Genomic DNA, 8370 nt, shown 5'->3' on the forward strand with positions numbered 1-8370 from the left:
ATGATACTCGAGCCCCTCGAACCGAGCTGATATTTTGAGAACGGCGTTGCGGTAAGCTGCCATCTTCCGATCTTTGGCATCGAAATCTCCATTTATTAGAGATATTAGGAGGTTTGAATCCTCGCGCACTTCCAGGCGTTGTATGCCCATGGAGATAGCCATCCGAAGACCATGCAATAAGGCCTCGTATTCGGCTGCATTGTTGGAGTCCGTGTATAATATTTGGAGTACATACTGAACTGTATCTCCAGTAGGGGATGTATTGACAACGCCCGCTCCTAAGCCCACTAGCATTTCGGAGCCGTCGAAGTGCATGACCCAGTTGGAATATGTGTCGTACTCTTTAGGGAGTTCAGCTTCTGTCCATTCGGCGACGAAGTCAGCCAGTACTTGGGATTTAATGGCCCAGCGCAGTCTGTATGTTATGTCGAATGGGAGGAGCTCAATGGCCCACTTGGCAATCCGGCCCGTGGCATCGCGGTTGTTTAATATGTCATTGAGTGGTACTTCGGAGGCCACCATGATTGAGCACTCTTGAAAGTAGTGTCATAGCTTCCGGGATGCCATGAAGACCGCGTATGCTATTTTTTGGTAATGAGGGTATCGGGATTTGCATGGTGTGAGGACAGTGGATACATAGTATACCGGCTTCTGAAGCAGGAATTTGTGTCTATCCTCCTTTCGTTCAACGACGAGCACCACACTCACTGTTGGTGTCAAAACCGGCGGATCTCGGGTAGGGGGTCTGAACTGTGCGCCTAAGGCTAATGGTAACAGGAGGCGGGGGACACGATGTTTACCTAGGTTCGGGCCCTCTCGATGGAGGTAATACCCTACTTCCTGCTTGATTGATCTTGATGATATGAGTATTACAAGAGTTGATCTACCACGAGATCGTAGAGGCTGAACCCTAGAAGCTAGCCTATGATTATGATTGTTGTTCTTGTCCTACGGACTAAACCCTCCGGTTTATATAGACACCGGAGGGGGCTAGGGTTACACAGATTTGGTTACAGAGAAGGAGATCTACATATCCGAATTGCCAAGCTTGCCTTCCACGCAAAGGAGAGTCCCATCCGGACACGGGAGAAAGTCTTCAATCTTGTATCTTCATAGTCCAACAGTCCGGCCAAAGTATATAGTCCGGCTATCCGAGGACCCCTTAATCCAGGACTCCCTCAGTAGCCCCTGAACCAGGCTTCAATGACGATGAGTCCGGCGCGCAGATTATCTTCGGCATAGCAGGCGGGTTCCTTCTCCGAATACTCCATAGAAGATTTTGAACACGAGGATCGTGTCCGGCTCTGCCAAACAAATTCCACATACCACCATAAAGAGCACAATATTCCACAAATCTAATCTGTTGACAACTTTTTATAGTGTGACATCACGCCACGGCCCGGTCATTATTCGAATCGTTTTTTCACAACCTGCCACCGCACATATAGCGAGGCGGTTTTATCGGCACGTCTTGTCCAAGCAGAGATCGTGTCCCCTCATCGCAGGATTCTCATCAATACGGGTGTGGGTAACCCAACCGTGTCATTAATCGTGGTGCTTGGGGAATAAGCGAATTTACCGGGCCAGTGGGGAGGCGCAGGATCTCTGCTGCCTTTATAAGGGGATAAGAACTTCCTCTTTCACCCACGCCTTCTTCCTCTGCTCATCCATTCCTTCTAGCTCAAGACCTAGCGCTCAGGCGTTCGTCTTCTCCACCCAAAAAGGTTTCCCGAAAATGTCCGAATCCGGAGCAGGAGGCAAGTGGATGGCCTCTACCGTCCGGGAGAAGGATATCAAAAAGCTTCGGGGGGGGGGGGTATTTGGCCAAGAGAATCGGCCACCGTCTTCCAACGGCGGGACAAATCGTTCCCACCCCGGAACCCCATGAGAGGGTGGTATTCCTCCCTCATTTTGTCTGCGGGCTAGGGTTTCCCCTCCACCCATTTGTTAGCGGCATCATGTATTATTATGGGATTGATTTTCATGATCTATCCCCCAATTCCTTCCTCAACATCTCGACATTCATCGTCGTGTGCGAGGCCTTTCTCCGCGTCCCGTCGCACTTCAGCTTATGGCCGAAGGTTTTTAATGTGAAGCCCAAGGTAGTGAGTGGCGAGCATGCCGAATGCGGAGGCACCATGGTGAGCAAGGTGCCCAACGTTACATGGCCAACATGTACCTTCAATGATTCCGTCAAGGAGTGGCAGCAGCAGTGGTTTTACATCACCGAGCCGTGCGGCAAGGAATGGGCCGCCGCCCCAGAGTTTAGATCCGGCGCCCCCTGCGACTTACGTTCCGGCCCAAGAAGGGCCTGAACTGGGCTTTGTCTGACGAACTATCGAAGCTCCAAACGCGCGTTCAAGACATGGAAGACAAGAACATCAAGCTCGTCAATGTACTCCAGGTGATGTTAGTTCACCGGATTTTACCTTGTCAACACCGGGCTTGCAATTTATGGGAGTTCGATCTGGCCAAGCACCAGACCTTGCTAGAGCTCTTTGGCTCCTCGCATAAGGACATCAGGAAGGTGCTTTTTAAGTCCGGCAAATCGTGGCCGGACTCCGCCGAGGACCGCAGGTACCAATTGTCCCGCCCTGCAAGTTCGGTAAGTGATTGTATGTTGACAATTCATATGTTTTATTCGCATATCCTTAGGAAAATGCTTGATGTGTTTCCCCCAAATTTCCTAGGGCTAGGCGAAGAAGGCGGGGCGGATCTACTATCCGGCCCCACTGCCAGAAGAACCGGCCGGCCCACTTCTGATGAAGATGTTGGTCTTGGTGCCTTACAAGGCACCAAAGAAGAAGGCCGAAAAGGAGGCCAAGAAGACCAGGGGCGGCCTCCGTCGTCGTGGCGCTTCGGACACAAGATCTGAAGACTCCAATGCACATTCTTCCTCCGAAGAGGAGGAGGAGGAGGAAGGAGACGGATCCCCCGCGGGAGGAAGAAAGAAAAGGACGGCCTCCACATCCTTGGAGGTCGAGTCACCTAAGAGGGGAAAAACTCCTCTTCCAAAGGAGTCCACCACCGCCGCCGATAGCAGCCCGGAGTGGGATCCCAGGGCCAAGCCCCTGGTGAACTCGTGAGTATAAAATCTGAACACGCTCATGTGTCCAGACTTGTCATGGTATGATATTTTAATCTGAGCCATACTTTTTGCAGTCAGGAGAGGTCCCGCACCAAACAATCCTCGTCAGAGGATTTGCTGGGTTCGGATGCAATGGAGAGTGGGACACCCCCGAAGGCCCCCTCCCCCAAACATATGAATGAAACCGAGTTTCATCCCAGAAGGACCCAGGCCACAGAGGGGGGGGGGGAGATCGCAAAGGTGGCGCCAGGAGGCTAGACTTCAGGGTCCGGACACACGGGAGAGAAGGCTCCCGTAGACGTCGACAACGGGGGTTATCGTGAATCCGGCCCCCAGCCGGACGCGATTTCGGAGACCCATAAGGCCCCAGGGTCAGGCAGGCGACCTCCATCAGCTGGAGGAGGTGTGTCTATTCCACCAGCAACCTCTGTCCAACCAGAGGTGCCGGATGCTTTATTGGCGGCGTTGAAGGGTGCCTCCATCGTTGATGAACACCGTGCCCTTATGGGTGCGGTGATTGAGAAGATGCAGTCCGCTGAGAGTGGACTGAATGAATCCTGTATCAGCCTCATAAGAGGCTTTGAGGTATGTTTTATGAGGTTTGGAAGAGTGTCATGGTATAGATAGCAGCCCATGATACACTATTCGGTGAAAGAAAGAACCGAACTGAGGATCAAATTTATGTTCGCAGGAGACTCACTTGATGACATCTATCATTTTTTTTAAAGTAGGTGTCTGTAGCGACTGCCGCCTCTCATGCTGCGGAAGTATCTGGACTGAGGTATAGTTTGGAGCGGGCCGAAGGAGAACTTGGCCGAGTGCAGAAACAACTGGAGGATAACCAAGGTATACAAAAACCTTGTTTATTTGGCACAAATGAATAAGTGTGCATGGTGAAAATATTTTTATAATGTGCTCTAGGGGCGACGACCAAAATTGAGGCTCTTAAAAAGGCTGTGGCCGAAGCCGAGAAGAAGTCAGCCGCAGAGCAGGTTCTTCATGAGAAGCACGAGGCCAGAGTTATTGAGGCTGAGCGAGAGCTTCAAGAGGCCGTGAAGAAATGCGAGACCTTGGAGCAGAGTTTATCAGGGAAGAATCCAAACTCTCCCAGGCTCGCCAAGCCGCAAGTGATGCCCGGGGGGAAGCCCAAGGTGCCCTGAAGGAAATCCAGGAGGCGAGGAAGATTGCGGCTAGTAAGGCTTTTTTTATACAAAGCGGGTATTTGAAAGGAGAAAATCAAGTTGAGAGTTTAAATTCTGATTTCTCCAGGGGTATTTGCGGAGCTGCCGCGCAGCATATTTGATGCCGCCCAATTCTACCAAGCCGAGGAGAGGAATACTGCGGACAAGCTTTTCTAGATGCAGTATCTGGCGCCGAATTTTTTGGTGCCTTTCTCTGATCAACTGAAGCAGCTGGTCGAACTGCATAAGGCGGCCGAGCTAGCCATGAAGGATTTAATTATCCGGCTGTGGCCTGCCGAGCCGATTCCAAGTAGTTACTTCGGGCTTGTGAAGCGGCTTGTGAGTGCCTGCCCTCGACTCGAAGTCATCAAGCGGTCGGTCTGCATAGAAGGTGCACGAATGGCCTTCGCCCGTGCAAAGGTGCATTGGGGGAAGATGGATGCGGAAAAGCTGATGACCGAGGGACCGCCGGAGGGAAAGGAGCACCGCAAGCCCGAGCTGTATTATGAAGGTGTCTTGAAAGGAGCCCGCCTTGCGGCGGAGCAATGCACCAAGGACATTATTTTTCCATGAATACGGTCATGTTTGTCCTTTGTAATGTTTGAACAAGATCATTTCTATCATTTATTGCTTGTCATTTGAAAGTTTTTCCTCCTGTGCGGCCGTTTTATATACTAATCCTGAGAGTTGGCCAGTCGTCGGCTTCTGCCCCCACGTAGTAAGTACGGGGGTGTTCGGGATAAACCTGAACACTCTTTATCCCAATTTTGAGTCCTTGAAGGAGGTGTTCAGCACAGCAAACCAGGCAATCAGACTATAGGGCTTTATCACTCACACTTAGCCATAGGAGTTTTAAAAGGAAGGTAGCCGCAGCCCCTCGTGTTTGGAAGACCGCATGAGGGGCTCTATAGGCGCCTAATCGGAAGAAAAGCCGATCCCTCGCACGCTGCATTGGTTATGGCATTATGCGGAAGAAATCCTTAAAGATTTTACAACCTCTCGAACAGCTGACTAGCTCTCGCTGCATAATGATAGTCAGTTTTCGGCTTTCTCTACTGAGGTGCTCGTCCAAAAGAACCGGAACACAATCGCAGTAGTTCTCCCTGTGCTACCTTAGCCGATATAGCGGAACGTAAGGTACCAAAACATAGGAGCCACGCAAACCCAACTATTGACCCAAGACATGATTCGGAGCTAATGCATATAATGCTATAAGTTCAGGGTGCCGAACTGCCGTGAAGGTGTTCGGACTTTTTTGCTGTAGTATGGGTATAACGAAGCCCCTGGCATATTAAGGCATATCACGATATGCAGTTTCCTTTTAACAAAAGAGTTTCAATAAGAAATAGCAGCAGACGAGCATCATATAAACTCACATGTTGTATTTGAATAATACGTCAATGCGCATGAGTACAGGTAATGTGATAAAAAGAAATATGACTGCGGAACCTGCTGAGACCAGGCGGGAGGAAGGTGTATGCGGATCTGGAGTGTGATCGGATGATCATAGAGGGGAATATCTAGAGATTCCCTTACGCGCTCGAACTGTCTTCGTGCCATCCGTCCTGGCCTACGCAAAGGTGAATCTGCAAAGAAAATGTAAGAAATGGTTTTGCGCCATAGAGCGGTTGAGCCGCGGTATGTGGCTTGTCTTAACTTTTTGTCGGAGTGTTTTTTCATTAAGCTCCGGGCGAGCCGAGCTATCCTGCTGTGCGGTAGTTCGGACTCCTTTGGCGGTGTCCGGGATCTTGGCCGTGCCATTAACTGTGATGATGCCGCACGGACCGGGCATCTTAAGTTTACGGTAGGCATAATGTGGCACCGCATTGAACTGAGAGAACGCGGTTCGTCCAAGCAATGCCTGGTAGTCACTGTGAAAGGGGACGATGTCGAGGACTAACTCTTCGGTACGGTAACTGTCCGGAGATCCGAAGACCACTTTCAGTGTGATTGAGCCCGTGCAACAGGCCTCTGCACTTGGTATGACACCTTTGAAGGTGGTTTTTGTGGGCTTTATCCTTGAGGGGTCGATGCCCATTTTGCAGACTGTATCCTGATAGAGCAGGTTCAGGCTGCTGCCACCGTCCATGAGGATCGTGTAAGGTGGAATCCGTCAATGATGGGGTCGAGGACCAATGCGGTCAAACCGCCATGACGGATACTGGTAGGATGGTCCCTGCGATCGAAAGTGATCGGACAAGAGGACCATGTGTTGAGCTTTGGGGCGACTAGCTCCATGGCATAGACGTCCCTTGGTTCATGCTCCTGTTTGGGAATATGGGTTGCGTATATCATATTCACCGTTTTCACCTGGGGAGGGAATTTCTTCTGTCCTCCTGTGTTCAGTGATCAGGGCTCTTCGTCGTCGTCGTTGCTTTGGGACCCCTTCCCCTTGTTTTCGGCACCTGACCTGCCGGCTTGTCTGAAGACCCAGCATTCTCTATTGGTATGATTGGCTGGTGTTCCTAGGGTGCCATGAATTTGGCATGGACGGTCGAGTATGCGGTCCGAACTGGACGGGCCTGAATTGTTTTTGTTGAATAGCTTTTTCCGCTGACCAGACTTGGAGCCACTGGATCCCGCATTGACTGCCATGTCTTCGGCACTATCGCCATTTTTACGACGCTTGTGTTTGTTGCACCATGGTTTGTCGTTGCTATCCCTTGCTTTTGATGTGCCAGGCTTGCTTGCTGTGTTGTTGCTGCGTGCCAACCAGCTATCCTCGCCCGCACAAAAGCGGTTCATGAGTGTTGTGAGGGCTACCATGGACTTTGGCTTTTCTTGGCCGAGATGTCGGGCAAGCCACTCGTCGCAGATGTTATGCTTAAAGCGGCTTCGGCATCCGGACAGTCGACAATTTGGTTCTTTTTAGTTAGGAACCGGGTCCAAAATTTCCTAGCTGACTCTCCGGGCTGTTGGGTTATGTGACTTAGGTCGTCAGCATCCGGTGGTCGCACATAAGTGCCCTGGAAGTTGTCAAGGAATGCGTTTGCCAGGTTCTCCCTACTCCCGACAGAGTTCGCCGGCAAGCTATTCAGCCAATGCCGAGCCGGTCCTTTGAGTTTTAGTCGGAGGTACTTGATGGCATGTAGATCATCTCTGCGGGCCATGTGAATATGGAGGAAGAAATCTTCTATCCATACCGCGGGGTCTGTAGTGCCATCATATGATTCAATGTTCACGGGTTTAAACCCTTCTGGGAATTCATGATCCATTACTTCATCAGTGAAGCATAGGGGGTGTGCGGCGCCTCTATGTCGAGCTACATCCCGACGCAGTTCAAATGAAGCTGGTCTATTGTATTCGGCCCGGCCGGAAATTTATTTAGTGTGTCCGGCGTGACGGTCATCGCGCGTTGTGGCGCGCCCCATGATCCGTAGATCGATCTTGACTGTCCTGCTTTGTTTTCCAATATGTCTCGCAGGTCCTTGGTGTAGCCTCGGGCCTTAGTATTATTGTTTGATTGGTGACGGGGTGCGGTCTGGACTTCAGGCTGGTACGCCGCTTTGTCTCGGCCACGGGGTGGCCGGTCAGCCGCATCATGCGCTGGTAGTGTGGGCTTTAATGCCTCCTCCTCGAGTTGAGGTAGCAACCTGCACTTTGGGTAACTTTTTGTAGGGCGCTTGAGTCCATATTCCTCGGCAGCTAGGACCTCGGTCCATCTATTAGTTAGCAGATCTTGATCAGCTTGAAGCTGTTGCTGCTTTTTCTTCAGGCTTTTTGTAGTGGCTGTAAGCCGGCGCTTGAAGCACTCCTGCTCGACAGGATCCTCAGGCACAATGAATTCCTCATCGCCAAGGCTCACTTCATCTTCGGAGAGAGGCATGTAGTTATCATCCTCTGATTCTCCATCTGTTGCCTGTTCTTTAGGGCTAGCTTTCCCATCTTCTTGCTTGGCCTACTTGAAGCCTGGCTGGGCAGGATTGTTTTCGTTTTCGGCACCATCCGGATTGTTATCATCTCTTGTGCCGGTATCACTATTTTTACTATGGCGGGGCTTGGAGCGGCGCCTATGACGCTGGTGCCTGGGTTGCTTCTCCAAGGGATTATCTTCCGTTGCCTCATCGCCATTGCTTTCTTTGGGGGTGTCCACCATATATA

This window comes from Triticum aestivum, chromosome 5B (genome assembly GCF_018294505.1).
Source record: "Triticum aestivum cultivar Chinese Spring chromosome 5B, IWGSC CS RefSeq v2.1, whole genome shotgun sequence".
Classification (NCBI taxonomy): domain Eukaryota; kingdom Viridiplantae; phylum Streptophyta; class Magnoliopsida; order Poales; family Poaceae; genus Triticum; species Triticum aestivum.